Source organism: Phacochoerus africanus, chromosome 2 (assembly GCF_016906955.1).
Source record: "Phacochoerus africanus isolate WHEZ1 chromosome 2, ROS_Pafr_v1, whole genome shotgun sequence".
NCBI lineage: Eukaryota > Metazoa > Chordata > Mammalia > Artiodactyla > Suidae > Phacochoerus > Phacochoerus africanus.
Window position 1 is genome coordinate 45767714 of NC_062545.1, and position 19889 is coordinate 45787602.

Sequence of the window (19889 nt, forward strand, 5' to 3'; positions counted from 1 at the left end):
TTTGAGAGGCATATTAATCAATTACAATACCTGGATCTTATCTTGTTTGACTTATTTAGTATGTTTGATTTAAGCAAACTATTCCTAAATATTATAAGAAAAAAATTTCAAAGTTAACAATGTATGATAGTAAGAAATTATTAATAGTTTTAAAAATATGATAATGCAAGTATGGTTATGCATTTTTGAAGTCTTATTAACTAATAGAAATAGGTACTGAAATATTTACATATCAGACATAAAATGTTCTGAGGGCTGAGATATGCTTACAAAACATTTTGAAGAGACAGGGTAAATTAAACTTTTAATTCATCACTTTTTTTCTTATTTTTTTGTTTTGTTTTGTTTTTAATTGAAATACAGTTGCTCTACAATTATATTAGCTTCAGGCATAGAGCATAGTTATTCAATATTTGCATACATTATGCTCCATTTAAAGTTATTACAAAATAATAGTTATATTTCCCTCTGTTGTGCAATATATTCTTGTTGCTTATTTACTATACATAGTAGTTTTGTGTCTTTTAATCCCTACCCCTATTTTAACCTTCCTACCTCCCCTTTCCCCACAGGTAACCACTAGTTTGTTCTCTATATCTCTGAGCCTGTTTCTATTTTATTATATCTTCATTTGTTTTATTTTTTAGATTCCTATTTTAAGGGATAACAGAGTATTTGTCTTTCTCTCTCTGACTTATTTCACTGAGCATAATACCCTCTAGGACTATCCACATTATTGCAAATGGAAAAATTTTATTCTTTTTTATGGCTGTAATATTCCATTATATATATGTACCACATCTTATTTATCCTTTAATCTGTTGATAGACACTTGAGGTTGATTCCATATCTTGGCTGTTGTAAATAATGCTGTTATGACCATTGGGGTGCATGCATCCAAACTAGTTTTTATTTTCTTCAGATATATAACCAGGAATGGAATTGCTGAATCATATGGTAATTTTATTTTTAGTTTTTTAACCAGCACTGTATTGTTTTCTATAATGGCTGCACTGATTTACATTTTCACCATTTTTGCCGGTTCTGGCAGTTGTTAGGTAATAACTCATTATTGTTTTGATTTGAATTTTTCTGATGATTAGCAACAGTGAATATTTTTTCATGTGCCTGGTGGCCATCTGTATATTTTCTTTGGAAAAATGTCTATCCAAGTCTTCTGCCCATTTCTAAATTGGGTTTTGTTTTTTCAATATCAAGTTGTATGAACTGTTAATGTATCTTGAATATTAACCACTTATCAGTCATAGAATTTGCAAATATTTTCTCCCATTCATAGATTGTCTTTTCATTTTGTAAATTATTTCTCTGCTGTAGAGAAACTTTTAATTAGGTACCATTTGTTTATTTTTGCTTTTATTTCTTTTGCATGAGGAGACAGATGCATAAAATATTGCTATGATTGATTAACATTGTATTCTTTTAACTAAGTGCTTTTATCAGGAATTTCAGTTTTCTTACGAATCATTACATGATCATTATATTCTAAGATGAAGGCAGAATATTGTGATATATTCTGTGCTTTGTTTGCTTTTGATCTTATAACCAGTAAAAAAAAAATACATTAAAATTAGAAGAAAAATTCTGTTACACATCAGCATTGCTATAGACTGAATGTGGCAGGGCCTTTGGAGTTTATTAGGTAGTGAGGGTAAATTCCTGACACTTCTACCAAGAGAAGACACAGCTGGAAAATGGCCATCAATGCACCTGAAAGTGGGTTCTCATCAGATACTAAATGTGCTGGTGCCTAAATGTGTTGGAGCTTCCCAGTCTCCAGAACTATGAAAAATAAATGTTTGCTGGTTAAGCCATCCAGTCTGTGGTATTATGTTATAGCAGCCTGAATGGACCAAGATAAACACCTTATTACTGGAGTATATGTTCATTAGTGTTGGTAAAAGAATGATTACATTCTGGTATTATGATGTATAGATGTGTGATATTACTTTCAACTAAATAGAAACCATAAGGAAGAAATATTATTATCTTTTGATGTATATCCTATTATTGCTTGTATAAATATATAGAGATAAGTAGAAGAAATAACCTGAGTAAATGCTTATTTAAACTTGACCTATGCCTTGCTGTACAGTGGGAAAAAAATAATAATAAATAATTAAAAAAAATAAAACATGTACGCTCATAAAAAAAAAATAAATAAATAAACTTGACCTATGAACTGTATTGTTTAGATAGGAGAGTTTAGATAGGAGAATTTAGATGATCAGAGTCTAACTTATTGACTAATCTTCATGGTTGTGTGTGCTCTGAAGGTAGAATGTCAATCACTGATAAGACTGCCAATCTGTTAAAAAATAAACAGAGCAAATCTCCTAATTCATTCTGTAAAGCTCAGAAATTTTTACTTTTTCGCTACATTTTCATAGGACCATAACTTTGGCACCATGTCCAGTACTGAAATTTAATTAGGTTATATCAATTCCTATATGCTTTCACCATGAAAATATTATTTATTGAAATTAATCTTATGAAAGTTAAATAATAATTTAAGATGTGAAAAATAGGATATCATTTGCATTTAATCTGAACAATTAGGAAAATGCCAACTGAAATGGAAATTTAGTCTATAATAGTGTTCAACATCAGATGAAAGTGAATGTTTCTATAAAATAAGTAATTAGAATCTTAGAATGAAGTAAATCTATTCCTTAAATTCAATATTCTTTTCTGATTTTTTAACAAAATAAAGAATATTATTTAAGTTTTAAAAATCTGTAAGAAATTTTAAAGTGAAAAGTAGAAAAACTTTTCAAAAAACACCAAACTAAATTTGCAATTAACTGATGCCCCATTCGATATTTGAAAGTTTCCAGAAATAACAAAGCGCTTATGTACTATTTAAGTGCGTGTAGGAAAAGGTATATCTTGGCTTTGCCTTGAACTACAAAAGTAAAATGTATAGTTTTCTACGATTTTCAATGGTTACTTGAAGAAGTCAGTAATAAAAATGGAAGTTTAAGTCAAATGCTGTACCTTCTCAGTTTTTTGTTAGCCACAGCTCAGTGAATACAAAATGTATTTGGAAATAAGGGAGATTCTACTATGTTGATATTTTCTAGTGTCCTTGTGACTTTAAGTTCAGAACGGAACTTGTCAGAAAAGAAGCCATTCTGACAATTTTGCAGAATTGTCTCCATATGGAGCCCAGTAATGACAATGGTCTTTGTCCTACATAATATTCTTCAGGTCATGGTATTACTTCAGATCCCCATCTACAATATTGGAACACAGACTGAACATATTTTAGAGAAAGAGTATTTTATCAAAGATTTTAGAGTCTGAAAAAAACAGAAAAGCTGTAAAAATAGTAGTAACATTACAGCAAGCTCTTACTTAAGAGAAATTTACTGCACTAAACTCCAAACTTTAAAAATGAAATAATTCACAAACATTCTTCTATATCCCAGACTTTATGGAAAATTCTTGTTACTCAGTATCTAGCTCCTACAAATAATTTTGGTAGCTTTCCCCCAGACCTCTGAAACATGAAAAGAAAGGCACATGAGTCTGGGCACAAGCTGACCTCATCCCCACCGGCTCTGGCATGTCACATGACCTTCCAGTTAACTTCCCTCTCAAATCTCTCTTCCTCACTCTCTGACTTAATAATGGAAATGGAGGAAGAAAGACGGATAATATTAAGTTAAAAAACGTTCAGTTTAAACCACTCACATTTATTCTGGGCAGACTCACTTGCAAGATTAAATATTACGTGCGCATATGATTTAATCCAGGGTGTTGAAGCCCAGTAATTCAAAGTTTATCACGCACTAGTAGCTTGAATTAAGTGAAGAGTTATCAGGTTATAGAACAGGATTTTAACATAACCAAGGAAGCCACAGAACAAAACTAAGTGAATATTCTGTGATTCTTTTATTTTGATTTATGCAAGTGGAGGTAGGGTGGAGGAGGGGTGCCCTGGTGGGTCTTAAGGTTTTGGACTTGTTCAAGATCTGCTATTCAGTTTTCCTTTCCTTTTTTCCCTTTCGGAATTGGCATGTCTATGCCTACCCCACACTGTATTTTGGGAACACATCATATGTTTGATTTCACAGATTCGCAGTAGGAGAATGATGCCTCAGGGTGAATTGTCTCACTCACACATTTTTGAGAAAATATGTAGATGAGACTTTGGACTTAGCTCTTGATTTGATGCTGGAACAAGTCAAGACTTTGGGGGCTACTGAGATGGAATAAATATTCTGTACACAAGAAGGACATGAATTTGGGGGCGGCAGGATGTTATGATATAGCCTGAATATTTGTGTACCCCCACTCACATGTTTAAATTGTTACATCCAATGTGACAGTAGTAGGAGGTAGGGTGGAGCCCTCACAAATGGGATTAGTACTCTTATAAAGAAAGGCCCTATAGAGTTCCCTAGACTCTTCCGCCATGTGAGAATACAAAAAGTCTGTTACTCAGAAGAGAGCTCTCATTTGACTAGGCTGGCACCTTGAACTCACACTTGCAGCCTCCAGAGCTGTGAGAAATACATTTCTGTGTCTTATAAGCTGCCTAGCCTGTGGCATTTTGTTATAGTATCTTTAATGGTCTAAAACATTTGTTTTCCCATTTTTTAAGCTGCTGCTATTATATCTGGATGGAAGAAAGGGGAACAGAATCGTAACTCTTTTAAGCATATATACTGTTTTTGTCCTTTTAGAAAACATTATTTTATTGTTAATTTTACAGTGCTTTCTCCTCCAACCTTCTCTCCTTTCCTAGCTCTCTCCAACATTCTTAACTCCCACTCATTACCCAGTGCTATCTGATGGCTTTTACTCAGGTCCAAGAGAAAAATTTCTCTAAAATTTAGTCTAAAACTATGTATTTAGAGTTATATTTGCTAGAAACTGTGCTATGGGCTGTAGACAGATGGTGGAACAAGACATAGCCCTTCCCTAAAGTGGCTTCTCATGTAGGCCAGAGGATAAATATGCAAATCAATATTTATAATGTGGTGTGGCCAGGTGCTTCATGAAGATAGGGACTTAGTTTGCCCTCTTCACTGTTTTATTTCAGCACATTATCTGAGAATAGATGTTATATAGTATTATAGTAGTATGCACAAGTCTGTCAGCCAAATAGTCTATAAAACTCAGTTGGAAATGGGAAACCTTATGAGCTTTTAAGTTCAAATGCCCCAGGACTTAAGCTTTATACCTCATCCGAATCCTGTGACAATCCTGTGAGCTCTGTGCTTTTTAAAATATTTTGGCTTCTTATATTTTCTTTCTCTATAACTACCTGTGCATCTTTCAGATTAGATATTCAGAAATCCTACACATAAAAGGCAATATGATCCATTTCAGGGCTCTTCCCATTATGTAGTTGAAACAGACCTGGTAAGATTTCAAGGACATTAGGAAAATCTCAAAAACAGACAGAATATTTTCCCTTTTGGCTTGTCAAAACCATAAATCCTCACCCTCACCCCTGATCACCTCTGGGACTTATTCTTTTGGATGGAAGCTTTTAGTTTATTGAAATATAAATATGCCCAGGAGAGGAGCATATTAAATTATCAAACATTGAAAAACTTGCTATGAGAGCATGAATTGATGCAGAGAAGTTCGTAAAAGTGCAGGAATATTGGGCTTGGGGATGTCACTCCCCCAAAAGACAGAAAGACGGAGGGTGCCCAGCACTGCCAGCTGGGAGCCTGTCCCTGCCAGGTGGGTTTGCTGTTGCTTGCTATCTAACTTTTCCAGGGTGATGGGACAGGGGTAACATCTGTTCTGGGGCTGTCAGAGTCCCACAGGTACAGAAAATCTAGTTTATTTGAAGCGAATTTGTAAATACAGAGAAAAGCAACTGGCACTTTGAGCCCCAGAGATTAGCAGCAGTAATGAAACTGGCAAGGGCCTGCCTGAACATGGCTTTTATTGGTGGCACATGTCAGTCATTCGAAACGACTCAAAAACACAAAATTCTGAGCAAAGCAACCAAAACAGGAGAGTTCAGTTTATCATATGAGGATTGTTTGATATGATTGAAAAGAAAAAGTTTGTCTAGTGTAATAGAGTACTAGATATACAGTAATAATATCCTGATTTATCTGAGCAATTTCTGGCAGAGATGGGAGCAACTAGTTTCAATGTCAAACATAAACAATCATATATTCCTTCCTGGGAAATTTAAAGTAAATCCCAATTTTATGCAAACAGATACCCTTAAATAATTAATTAATTAGGCCATGCCCAGGGCATGTGGAAATTCCCAGGCCAGGGATTGAACCTTCTGTGTCAGTGACAATGCTGGATACTTAATCTTCTGTACCACAAGGGAAATTCTTATTTTTCATTTTTTTATAATTTTTTTTGGACCACAGCTGTGGAAGTTCCTGGGCCAGGGATTGAACCCACGCACAGGAATGACATGCTGGATCCTTAACCTCCTGTGCCCCTGGGGAACTCCTAGAGACTCTTATTTTAAAATAAGTTCCATGGGAGTTACTTCAGCATGGGAATCACTGGTAAACCAGAAAAGGCTTATTATCACAAGCATCATCACCACAATTTGTCATTTCTTCTTGCTAACTTTAGATTTTTATACAGGGCGTATATGTTCTAATCCTATATGTTACATACTGATTCTGCAGGTGGTCCAGTGAAAGAAAAGACAGAAGTTTATTTCATAGTTTGTTTCCTCATAAGTAAAATGGGAGCTTTGAATGAGGTGTTTTCCTTCAGATTTAACTGTCACCGATGAAGGATTCATGCATCTGAAAATTTGCCATTATTTTCTCTTCTTCAGGCTTCACCTACATTGTTTCCCCTCTTCACATAGCAGCCAACTTCTTTTCCTTCATCTGAGAGATAATATAAATTTGATATTCTATAGTTTCCTGGTAAGTAAATGGAACCTGCCTATCACTTAGATGAAGTTGGAACTCTCTAAGAAATCTGCATAGGAGCTTTCTTGTGACACAGTGGGTTAAGGATCTGGCATTGTCACTGCAGTGGCTCGGGTAGCTGCTGTGGCTCGGATTCAACCCTGGACCATGAACTTCCACCTGCCACAGGCAAAGCCAAAAAAATGGAAAGAAAAATCTATGTAGTGTCATTAAAGGCACTACCATTTTCATCATTAAAGTTAACTGAAATATGCACATATATGAATGTCTTTAGTGTAAGTATATAAATAATACTATCCCTGTGTAATGCAATACTTCATTATAATTATGCATATAACATCTACTTATCAAATCCTGTAATTTTTTTTTTGTCTTTTTAGGGCTGTACCTGAGGCATATGGAGGTTCCCAGGCTAGGGGTCAAATAGGAGTTATAGCTGCCAGCCTACACCACAGCCAGAAGCAATGTGGGATCTGAGCCGCGTCTGCAACCTACACCGTAGCTCACGCAACGCCGGATCCTTAACCCACTGAGCAAGGCCAGGGATTGAACACACGTCCTCATAGATACTAGTTGGGTTTGTTAACCACTGAGCCATGATGGGAACTCCCAAATACTCTGATATTTTATTTTATGTTTCAGAGAAGGAAGAAATACATTCTTATGAGTTGAAATGCAGCACTTTCCAGGATATTTCTTAACCTTCAATCATTTACAAACTATGGTTGTTCCTGTAGCTGAAAACCTCCTGTATGACTATTTGCTTCTGTTTCTTTGAAACAACCCAGGACAACTACGTCCTGCACAATCATTTTGTCCTAAAGCAAAAATATCATGAAATTATAAGTGTAACACCCAGGTTCCCTGAAACTACACTAAAAATAAAGTTAGCAGTAAAACAAATAAAACTTTGTCCACACATTACCCCATATTATCTCACACATGGGGAAAATACAGAGGCACTTTCCATAGGAATTAAGCATATGGAGTTGGATTTCAATAGCCAAGCTTACATTCGGACCCTGCGTGAAGTCCCTATTCCTGTTTCCTCATTAGTGAAAAGGAGACAATAAAATTATCAACCTCACAGGATTCTTGTGACAATAAAAATACCACGTATAAGAAATCAGGGCAGTTTCATATAATGCATGTTATAGGCACTTTTTTATGCCAACATTTACTATATATGAAGTAACTATTATTTCATATGTAGCTTGTATCCATCTACTTTCTAACAGTAGCGTTACTCTAATATTACCTCTTCAGTTGAGATGGAAGCCCAGAATTTTTTTATCCAAATCTGTGCTCCCCTCTCAATCACTTTCCTGAGCAGTGTGTTTCCTGGGAGAGTCTAACTTACTGTTTCCAACATGCGTTAATCAATTCAAACTTTTAACTCAAATATTTACTGAGTGGCCACTGTGCAGAAGACAGAAGTTATGATGAAGAAACAGACAGAGGTCACCCCTAGGAGAGTGGACAGACAGTAGCCATAGAATCAACAAGGACCCTGGGGAGGCCCACAGCCCCACCCAAGCCCACCCAGACTTGCCCAGCCCCAGCTGTGAAAAGGGAGGCTGTGTCTTCACTAGGAGATCTTGGAAGCATTTGATCAGAAACTTAAAGATGCTAGGGACTCTGCAAAACACATTATGGGCATTGCCTCATTGATTCCTGACCAAATGCCTAGAAATTTCCCCTTTTTGCAGAAGTAGTTACTGAAGTGTAGCCTGACTGTAATAGCATAAAGTGTACTGTACCTACTACTGTAATTGTAGTAAAGTGAAGTTTGGTCCCAGGTCCAACATTATCACGTCTTATTAATTACATTTCTATCATTTAAATACCATAAAAATACCATAAAAAGTCATAGGTATGGGCTTGGAATTATTTCAGTTGTGTCTTGTTTCACTTGCTATTTGCCACTTGAACACTGTTTACTTTAGTAACTTATTTCCTTAAAAAAGTAAAAGCCATATTGGTATCCAACGATAGCTGGCACAGCTTCCAAAATTCACGAGCCTCTTCCCCCTGAAGCAGTTTATACATTAGGAGAATGAGCTTATTTAAGTGCTGAATAATTATATGTCTAAACATTTAAAATCATAATTCCAAACAATTAAAATGAGTATTCTTAGTCTGGACTTCAAGAGCATACTTTTCCACATTTTTTCAGTCTCTTAAATACCAGCTCTTTATTCATCTTCACCGGACAGACAAATTCATTTGATCAGGGAGGAGGCATTTCTGCATGCGCAGTGGGCTCTGCTGTAGAGATGACACAGTTATCCAATGTTTGCCAGATACATGTAATTTTGAAGTAATGCATGATATTGTTATGCAGAGTGATGTGGAGGATGGAATTGTCTCCATATTGTCAAAATCTGTTCCAACATAATCTCCTTTTTCCCTCTCCCATTGTAACTATGGCTGCTGTGGCCCTGAGCGGAGCCCAGTGAGCTGTGGAAAATCTGTCAGGTGAGCAAGCTTAATTAGCTCAGAATAGTTCTTTAGCATTCCTGAAACCAAGCCCTAAAGACAGATATGATTAAAGTCTATAAAAAATAAAAATGTACTTAAAATACTATTTTGAGCCTCATTAAACTTGAATTAGTCAACATCTATTTCTGGGGGCAGAATTAATTTGCATTTATTCAGTGGTTCTCTTTGGCTAATTAATATTTGTGTGATCATATTAAGTAACTTGAATCAAAACAAAATAATTGAAATATGTAATAAAACTACATTAAAATGAGAATAAAAATCATTAGAATTCAGACTCTGGTCTCTTGTTTCTTATGGCAGAATTATACATGCAATTGTTGATGATTTTTTTCCTTTCAGGGAATACCATATATTAAAGTAAATAAAGAAACAAAAATACTGTGCCTTTTGTTTCCAGTTTAAAACAACCACAGTTATACGCTAACTGCCAAATAAATTAAGATGATATGGAATAAGCAATGTTTTTATTTTTCATTTAAAAGTGGTCCAAAAAATGCTTATTCTTCGTTGCCATCAGGCAACTTCTTCAAAATATTTCTTTCTGCCAGATATGTACAGGATGTTCCTAAATGCTCAGACTTGCCTGGGTAAATTACCCTTTTTCAGATGTTATAGCATAGAAATAAAAGGATGTGTTTTTGTTTGTTTCTCTCTTTCTAGGGCTGCACCTGAGGCATAAGGAAATTCCCAGGCTAGGGGTTGAATCAGAGCTGCAGCTGCCAGACTACGCCACAGCCACGGCAACACAGGATCTGAGCTGCATCTGAGACCTACATCACAGCTCACAGCAATGCAGTATCCTTAACCCACTGAGCGAGGCTGGGGATCAAACCTGCATCCTTATGGATACTAGTCAGGTTCTTAGCCCACTGAGCCACAACAGGAGCTCCAGGATGTGTTTGAGCCAAATTGTGGAAGCTTGTTGGGGATAGAGGTGAGGGTAAGTGTTCTGATTCACATTGTATAATAGTAAGGTCAGTAAACTTTTTTCCAAAAAGCAAAGTGAGTAAATATTATAGGGATTTGACTTCTGTAGTTGAGACTGTCCCTATGGTATGAAAGCAGCCATACACAATACAAACACAGATGGGTGCAGCTCTGCTCCAGTGAGACTTGGATCTGAAAATAGGTGGCACTCAGATTTGGCCGTGGGCTGTGGTTTGCTGACCCCTGATGTAGCATGAACCCAAGACTAATAACATGAACCTGGTCCGGGAGGACTATTTCCCATTAATTTCTCAGGTGAAGCTGTGTTCTATGCGACATTAACTTCCTGCACATAAAGCTGTGAGGAGGGGATCAAGTGAACATTTTCAGAGGGCCTGGTGGGATCTTTAGACCTTTGGGGGAGGAGAATGGAGGCATCTCATCTGCCACTGGATAATGACATGGATCTCCTTACTGACTAACCCGTCTGTACAGGATTCTTCCTTTACCCTTTAAAAACGAGCAATTTGTCTGAGTTGCTCAGGTGGAATCTCTTCTTGGCCCTTTTCGCTCTGTATCTGCAGTGGACATTAGTGCATGAATACTTGCAGCCAGATGAAGAGAGTTAGGGTTGCATCTCTGTGTAGATGGTCAATTAAAAAAAAAAACACACACATATAAATGACATCTAAAAATACTCTCCTATATCCTTACTCTTGTCTTGTCTTGGTACCCCATTTTAGAACCTCGCATTGATCTCAATATTGACAAAGGAAGAAAAGGAAAGGAGGGAGCATCATCTGCTGGGTGTTTGTTATGCTCCGAGCACTGTGATGTGTTTGTACAGTGCATAGACATTCTGTTTAATACATAACAGTCTTATGATGTCCGTCTGACCATCTAAAACCTGTAAATGAGGAAAACGAACCTTTATAAGAAACAGATCTTTAATTTCTCTTTCACAACTGCCTGGTTTCATAATCTTGATCCTTCTTTAACAACTCTAACTTCACATAATTTTTTCATACCTTGACTTCATACTGAGGTGTTGGGTAGGGAGTTTACACTCCTAAACATGAGAGGAGAACATGGGCCATTACTGGCCATAACTTATGCCAGCTGAAAAGGTCACTACTACTTCTTCCTCTCTGTGCCACGTGCTCTTGACCTAACCCCTGGGGTCAGGTTTTTCTCAGTGCATCATAAATTGAAGGTATTTTTGACTCAGCAGTAACACATGAGAGATAGAGTATTCCTTGTTATTTTCTTTAATTGTGAATACATTTTTGGTTTTTTTGGTCAAGTTACCTACTTTTCAGTACTTTGACAATGAGAATTCCATTAGTAGTTCCAGCCTTCATGAAACTAAAAATGAAATTTTAGATAAAAATTATTCCCCCCCTTTTAACTTCTTTTACTACAAAACACATACTGCATAGTAATAAAGGCCCAGCTCTATTCCTATAGGTAGTAAACCTGCAGAATGCCAAATAGAAAACCAGTGTTCCTATTACTACATGAAATGTACAGGCTTGGTTAGTGAAGGTGAAGGAAAGTAACTACTTCCTAAAGGAGGACAGAGTGTAAGGGACTTGGTTTTCAATGCATATTGTTTCCCTGCTCCTATGCCCTGTGGGCTCTCAGATGTAGGAAAAACAAAAGAATGCTTAGGTGATCTACCTCTTTGCTGTAAAGGGACTCAGGATGTTTTATTTCAAAAACCTAGGAGAAACTCAGAAATGGAAAATTAATCTCAGGCAAAAGCAAACACACTCTAAGTTTTCTGGACACAACAATATACCCTAAGAGTTACCCTTTCTGGAAAATGTAGTTCTAAAGACTATGGAACTGCAATATATTCCTACTATCAGGCTATTGTTAAAAAATTATAAAAGTAGTTTTTTTTTTAAATAAGAAAACCATGTCTTAATTTATTCTGAAAATATGTTCTTTAGACTTACTATGCTCCAGACCCTGTCTAAGACTCATTGCAAATAAAATGCAATGAGTATCCTCAAAGGCTTTAACATATAGGGGAGGTCACAGACCCATGGAGAACGACTACTAAGGAAAATGTGTAAACTGTGCCATAGGAGCTTAAGTAAGGGAAAGATGGTTCTCCTTATGGGCCCAAGGAAGTATTCACAAAGCGGCATAATTTTTAAAAAAAGGGATATCCTGTAATCTATATTATATGCATATCATTTTTAGTAGAGTATTAAAAATTCAGTCTATATCCAGACTTTTTTTTTACAATTTTAATTATATTTTCCTATTCTATAATAAAAGAAATGACCCCTCAAAACATAATTGTCACAATTCTAACATAAATAAAGTTTCCCTTGGGTTTGAGGAAAATGTTTCACAAAAGTATTGCTTAAATAATTGCACTTTTTTCCCCTTTTTCTTCAAAGTTACTGATACCTTAGGACACATCCTGTTCTTATAATTAGGCTACTCACTGTGTTGAATGCCGGAACTTTTTATGTTTCCCTCTCCTTCTTAATTCAGTGCTAACTATAATTTTAAACATAAGATGGGAGTTCCCGTCGTGGCGCAGTGGTTAACGAATCCGACTGGGAACCATGAGGTTTCGGGTTCGGTCCCTGCCCTTGCTCAGTGGGTTAAGGATCCAGCGTTGCCCTGAGCTGTGGTGTAGGTTGCAGACGCTGCTCGGATCCCGCGTTGCTGTGGCTCTGGCGTAGGCCGGTGGCTACAGCTCCGATTGGACCCCTAGCCTGGGAACCTCCATATGCCACGGGAGCGGCCCAAGAGATAGCAAAAAGACAAAATAAATAAATAAATAAATAAATAAATAAATAAACAAACAAACAAACAAACAAACATAAGATGGACCCATGCCTGGAAATGACATTTACAAACAACCAATGCTTTTAGTTTGTCCTTCCAAGTGTTTTCTCAGAAGCTTCTTTGCTTTCTTAAATTTGGAATAATTTAAATTTTATATAGCTGTTGGTTTTAGGCTATTTAGTAGGATTTTTCCGGGATCATTTTCTTATCTCAGTATGGGATTGTTTGAACACATAGAGTGATGATATCAAACATCATGGAAGAAGCCCTCAACAATTTGTTTGCTGGAGTTAGTGCTGCCTTTTATCGCCTTGTGATTTTATAGGAAAGCTTCAACTTTAATATCTTCAATGTCAACCACTGGCCTTCAAATAATAACTAGGAATGATAATAGGGGAGATAGAGAAAGCAGTGTGCCTTGCCAACAAAATTTATACCAAAAAATCACTGAACGTAAAGATAGCAACACAGTCCTCAAAAAAATTCTAAATGAATTTCAGTTGAAGTTCATGAAACATGGTGTAAAACACAAGGGGTATATTTTTCATAATAATCATATTAATTGTTTGAATGACAAAGAGAACCAGTCAAAATATTTTTCCTATTGATGTTAGACTACTCTCAGAAGTAGAGCTTGCTAATTATTTATCTGAGGATAATTGGTATGCAGACAAGATCACTTAATAATCATATTAATTGTTTGAATGACAAAGAGAACCAGTCAAAATATTTTTCCTATTGATGTTAGACTACTCTCAGAAGTAGAACTTGCTAATTATTTATCTGAGGATAATTGGTATGCACACAAGATCACTTAAAAGCCATCTATTTAGAAATTGTACCGATATCTCATAAAAATATGAAAAAGTATTTCCTTGCAATATTACTTCAAAATATATGACTAAATACCTGATTTTAATAAATATGTTAAAATTATAAAAATATGATGCTTATGCTTTAATTATTAGAACAGATCAAGAATTAATCAGAAATTGTTTTTATGAGTTTTTGAGGGGTGGAGGGAAGGAGTGGAGGGCATAACCCTCCTAATAACACCATAAATAATACGAAATAATATATTTTACTTTTTTTTTTTTGTCTTTTTGCTATTTCTTGGGCCGCCCCTGCGGCATATGGAGGCTCCTAGGGGTCGAATCGGAGCCATAGCCACCGGCCTACGCCAGAGCCACAGCAACGCGGGATCCGAGCCGCATCTGCAACCTACACCACAGCTCAGGGCAACGCCGGATCGTTAAGCCACTGAGCAAGGGCAGGGACCGAACCCGAAACCTCATGGTTCCTAGTCGGATTCGTTAACCACTGCGCCACGATGGGAACTCCCTTTACTTTCATTTTTAATTAACAGCAATATCATATATAGGATTATTTTCATGAAAATCTTCTGAGACTTCATCAGTTTTTCCAGGGACCTCATTTAATTTGTCAAAATTCAAATCATTCTCCTTTAAAGTGGGCGTCCTGTCACCATCCTTTTGGACTTTCTTTTGAATTTTTAATGTCAAGCTCTGCCATATTCTCAGTTATCTGTGATTCTGCATGCGATTACATTGTTTTCAATATCAATTTATTCAACACTGAGATGTCTCACATCTTTTGCAAGACTGGAAGTTTTTCCTTTTATAAATGACTTGTCTAATTTTCCTTGTGTTTTAACACTTGACAGTGGGCTCTCTTTTCAATGTTGAAGTGATGGGTTTAACATGATATTAGGCTGAGAAAGATGCTTGGATGGGAGGAATTTAAAGGCAGTCATGTCATTAGCAAATGTTTCCAGGTCTTGAGTTTTCTTCCCTTTTCTTCATATTAGCTGTGACTCAGACAAATTATTTAATATTTCTAAATTTAGTTTGTCTTTTTTTTGTTTTCAAATGGAAGATAATAATAGGTCCTACCCCTTGGGGTTATGATGAGGAAATTAACTATTTTCTGTAACTATCTTAATAGACCGTCTGGCTCAGAGCATGTGTTCATTACATGTTGGCTATTACTTCATTAGAAGCTACACAGAATCATCATCCTTCTTTCAAACAGTCAGTAGGAAGAGAAGCACAGTTTTTGGAAGATATATTGGGCTAAGTATAAGTCAAATTAAACTGGGCATTTCTTATTTCTTAAATTTCATTTTATCACAGCAGCACATACAAAAGAATCACTCCACCATAGCATTTAAAAATAAGGGATGCCAGTACTGAAAATTTATGAAAAAGCAAAGGGAAACTGATTAGGGGTAGTCGCACAACAAAATTTCCTAAAAAGTATATTTAGATAGACTTCCTTCTCCATAAATTCCACATTTTTAGTAGCTGGTCAAATTTTCCTCTTGCTCTTTACTTCAACCTCTCTTCTGATTTTTCTGACTCACACCATGAGCTCCTTACACTCTTCAGAGCCCCAGATTCGTCCTTTCACAACTGACTCCCTCTCCTTTCTTACCCACTCAGATTTAGCCTCCAGGTTTTTTTTTCTGTTTTCTTCCCCAATCAATTGCATCTTTCCACCAAAGTCTATAGACTATACAAGTCCATAAAGACCAAAGAGGAGATATGCGTTGGCCTTGGTCCTTCTCTCCCCATCCTTAGCAATCATCTGAACTTGGTTCAGTCATTTTATCAGTTTCTCATCTCAGTTTCTTCACAAGTAGAAGGAGAGTTGTTTTTTTTTTTTTTTTTAAAGACTGCACCTACAGCATATGAAAGTTCCTGGGCCAGGGACTGAATCCCATCCATAGCTGCAAACTATGCTGCAGCTTTGGCAATGCAGGATCCCTTAACCCACTGAGTTGGGAGGAGGATAGATCCCACGAATCTGCAGCAACAGATTCTTTTGGTCTTTTTAGAGCCATAGGTATGGCATATGGAAATTCCCAGCCTAGGGGTTGAATTGGAGCTGTAGCTGCAGGCTTACACCACAGCCACAGCAATGCCAGATCCTAGCGGCATCTGTGACCCACACCATAGCTCACAGCAATGCCGGATCTTTAACCCACTGAGCAAGACCAGGGATTGAACCTGCATCCTCACGGATACTAGTCAGGTTTGTCACTGCTGAGCCACAATGGGAACACCTGCAATCTGTTTCCTAACCCACAGTGGAACTCCAGAAAGAAGGATTTGAACTCTATGATTTCCAAGCTGACTCTCAACTAATATTTTGTAGGCATTTCTTTTTTTTTTTTTTTAATTGTTATTTTCGGCTGCCTGGGGGGAGGAGGAGGGAGTGGGATGGATTGGGAGCTTGGGGTTAACTGATGCAAACTATTGCTTTTGGAATGGATTAGCAGTGACATCCTGCTGTGTAGCACTGAAGAACTATATTTAGTCACTTATGACAGAGCATGATAATGGGAGAAAAAAGTATGTATACATGTAGGCATTTCTAATTATATAAACTCAAAATTTCATAATACTATAAATACAGTATACTTGGAAAACGAAAATAAATAGCTGATCACCTTGCCAAGAAGACTCTTGCTCAATCAGGGGAGGATACAAATCCAGTGCTCTAAACAAGTAAAAACTTTTTTTATTTCCCTTCATCTTCCCTGTCAATGGCAAATAAAGCTATTCTAGCTGAAGTAACATGCTTTAAAGTTTCTTTACCTTCAGAGTATATCAGCTTATTAGAAATACCAATCTATAAGAGAGAGCAAGCCTCAGCCATTCCTCTGCTTTTCCAACCATCCCTCCTAAGACATAAGATGTGAATGAGGAAGCTATTTTGGATGTTCCAGCCCCAGAAGATTCCAAGTGAAGCAAAAATAAGCTCTTCTCACTGAGTCCTATCAATATGTCAGAACTGTAAGCAAATAATTGATGCCTGTTGCTTTAATGACTAAGATTTTGGAGAATGATTTATTGTGAGGTTGGTTACTTGACACATCAGATGTCCTTATCAAAATACAGAATATATGTTGTCAGTTGGTACCTGGGACATCAGCTCTAATATTTAAAATTAAGGAAATGAATATTTTCCAGTCTTCTGGACATTAAGAAGGATTTTCATAATTAAAAATATGAATATGGCAATCACAGAATGGTTCTAAATAGGTAGCCTCATTTGTCATTTCTTCCTTTATTTTACAGAAGAGGCTGTCACTTGACTGTACCACAAAGCTGTTTGCTGTTGCAGCCACTGGAGTGTCATGCATTAGCCTTAACATCAACCTTTCACTCAAAAATGAGTTAAGGGACCTAAGGTCATAGGAGATTTTCCCAGGCTAAAAATGGTGATATAACATTTTTATACTTCTTGGCAGATAAATATTTGACAGAATGTAACAAAGGCTTTCTTTCTTTCTAACATATCCCCTGTTAGTGAGGTTATTCAGAAAGGGGCATAATAGACATATACCTCTAATAACAAGTCTTCATAGATATTTACAACAACCTGATGGTGGCTGAAAAGGACATTGACTCTCTGGATAGTGCAGTGAGTATATAAAGGAGCAAAGAAGTTCCATTAGGGTAGTCACTCCACTTTGTATCAATAGATTTCTTGAGACTGATAAAGGAGAAGAGACAGATACAAGTTAAGGTATATTTGAAAATTTAAAAAAGATACATTTTGTATGAGACTCTATATCTGATCTCAAATATCAGAACTGGTAACTCATCAAAGCATTTTCGACATGAATGTATCCCACTGGCAGCAACTGTATTTCCCTTCGTGTTTACCAGGAAGCCTCATGCCAATTTAATTCTATTCTATGGAATAGAAAAGAACAACCCCAAAATAAAATTAAATTCGAAAAATTTCTAGTCAATAAACATGTGTGATACCCTGTGGTCCTAGATATCAGCAATGGGGATTAAAAAACAAATAAAATTCCATTAGGGGTTCTCTTGTGGTGCAGTGGGTTAAGGATCTGGCATTGTCACTGCAGTGGTTTGAATCTCTGCTATGGCGTGAGATCGAGCCGTGGTACAGGAACTTCCACATGCTGCAGGCATGGCCAAAAAAAATAAAAGAAAAAAGAAAAGTCCATCATTTTGGAAGTTCCTGTGGTAGTGGAGTAAGACAGAAGACTAATGATTGTAGTATAAACAAGATGATCAGTGCCAGAAGAGACATTTATGTGAGTTGCCAAGGAATCCTATTAAGGGGAGATTAACAGACCTCACTGTCAAGGAAAGCTGCCTGGGGAATAGGAAAAAGGGCTGTAGAAACTCTTTCAGGACTAGAGGTGGCCTCAGGGCAGAGGTGGGGACACACACCAGAGGCACAGGGCAAACTTGTCTGAAGACAAGGCAGGAAACTTCTGGGCTGCAGAGAATCTGAAACCCAGGCAAAAGGAGGTGCCTACTGGGGAGGAAGGTGGTGTTTTCTAACCAGTGTGAAAAAAGCCTGGAGAATTTAAAACAAGTCAGTGATATCCTATCTTAGAAATGCTCTTCTCTCTTCCTGACATCCTTCTCTTAGTATGATAATCTCTAGTTTGGCTACCAAGGTGGGGTGGGGGCGGTTAGGAGGAGGGTAGAGTGGGAGATTGGGGTTAGCAGATGTAAGCCACTACATATAGCATGGATAAACAACAAGGTCCTACTGTATAGCACAGGGAACTATATTCAACATCTTATGATAAACCATAACGGAAAAGAATATGAAAAACAGAATGTGTGTCTCTCTATACATAACTGAATCACTTTAATGTGCAGCAAAAACCAGCACAATGTTGTAAATCAGCTCTATTTCAATAAAACTAAATGAGAGAAGGAAGGAAGGAAAGAAAGAAAAAGAAAAAGAAAAAGAAAGAAAGAAAGGAAGGAAGAAAGGAAGAAAGAAAAAGAAAGAAAGGAAGGAGAAACAAAGAAATGCTATTCTGACAGCCCTGGGGAGACCCACTGAGAATACCAATGATTTCTAGAAGGATGTGCTGCTTTGTTTCCCGAAAGTTAGTTTGAAATTGTACACTCATGGCATTTTCTTCCATCACTTCAACCAGAGCCCTCTGAGCTCCTCTGAGCGTCCCCCACTGTCTCATGGAAATCTCCACCTAATAAGCCCAGGGCACATCAGACTCAGGTACAAAAGTGAACTCATCATCTTTCCCCATAGACTTGCTTCCCTTTCAACATTTCCTGCCTCAGGGTTGGTTTTCTCAGCTAGCTAATCAGCCCAGAACAGAAGATTGGCTGTTTTCCTTGATTCCACCCATGCCTTTGACTCAAATCCAATTTTTATATGTCTTGATTTTAATCCAGATTTTTATAAAATCTCTTCCTCCTCTCTAACTCTCATTTCCCTCTTCCGCTGTTCAGTCTTCTCCTACATAATCTTCCTCTGTTCTCATCTCCCAAATATACCTCATATATTGTTAATGTAATTTATTTAGAGTCTGAGCCTACTGGATAAATTCCAGCTCCTTAAATGCCATCCAAGGCTATCTAGTCTCTGCCTCCAGCCCCAGCATCATTTAGTTTCTGCTGCCTGGCATGTTGTGGGCTTTGAGAACTCTGAGCTGTCAGCACATCTGCACTCTGGGTTTCTTCCTCTCTTTAAAGCACCCTGGTTCTCCCATTCCTTCCCTTTCTTGCAGGCTGTGGCTCCTATCTTTTCGGACTCCACTCCCCTTTTAGGACCTGAGTTGGGTTACATGCCATCCCCTTCAAAGTCCCCAGTCCTTAGGACACAGTACTCTTTGAATAGCTTATAGGATTATACCTCTCTTCCCTTCAACTGTCTGAACTCCAAAAGAGTAGAGCTTTGTATACTCACTGTTATATT

At 37.1% G+C, this 19889-nt stretch overlaps 1 protein-coding gene across 1 annotated transcript in view; it reads right to left on the reverse strand.

The window, feature by feature from the left end:
• Positions 1-19889, reverse strand: part of EYS (eyes shut homolog) — a 1324234-nt gene that overhangs the window by 456966 nt on the left and 847379 nt on the right.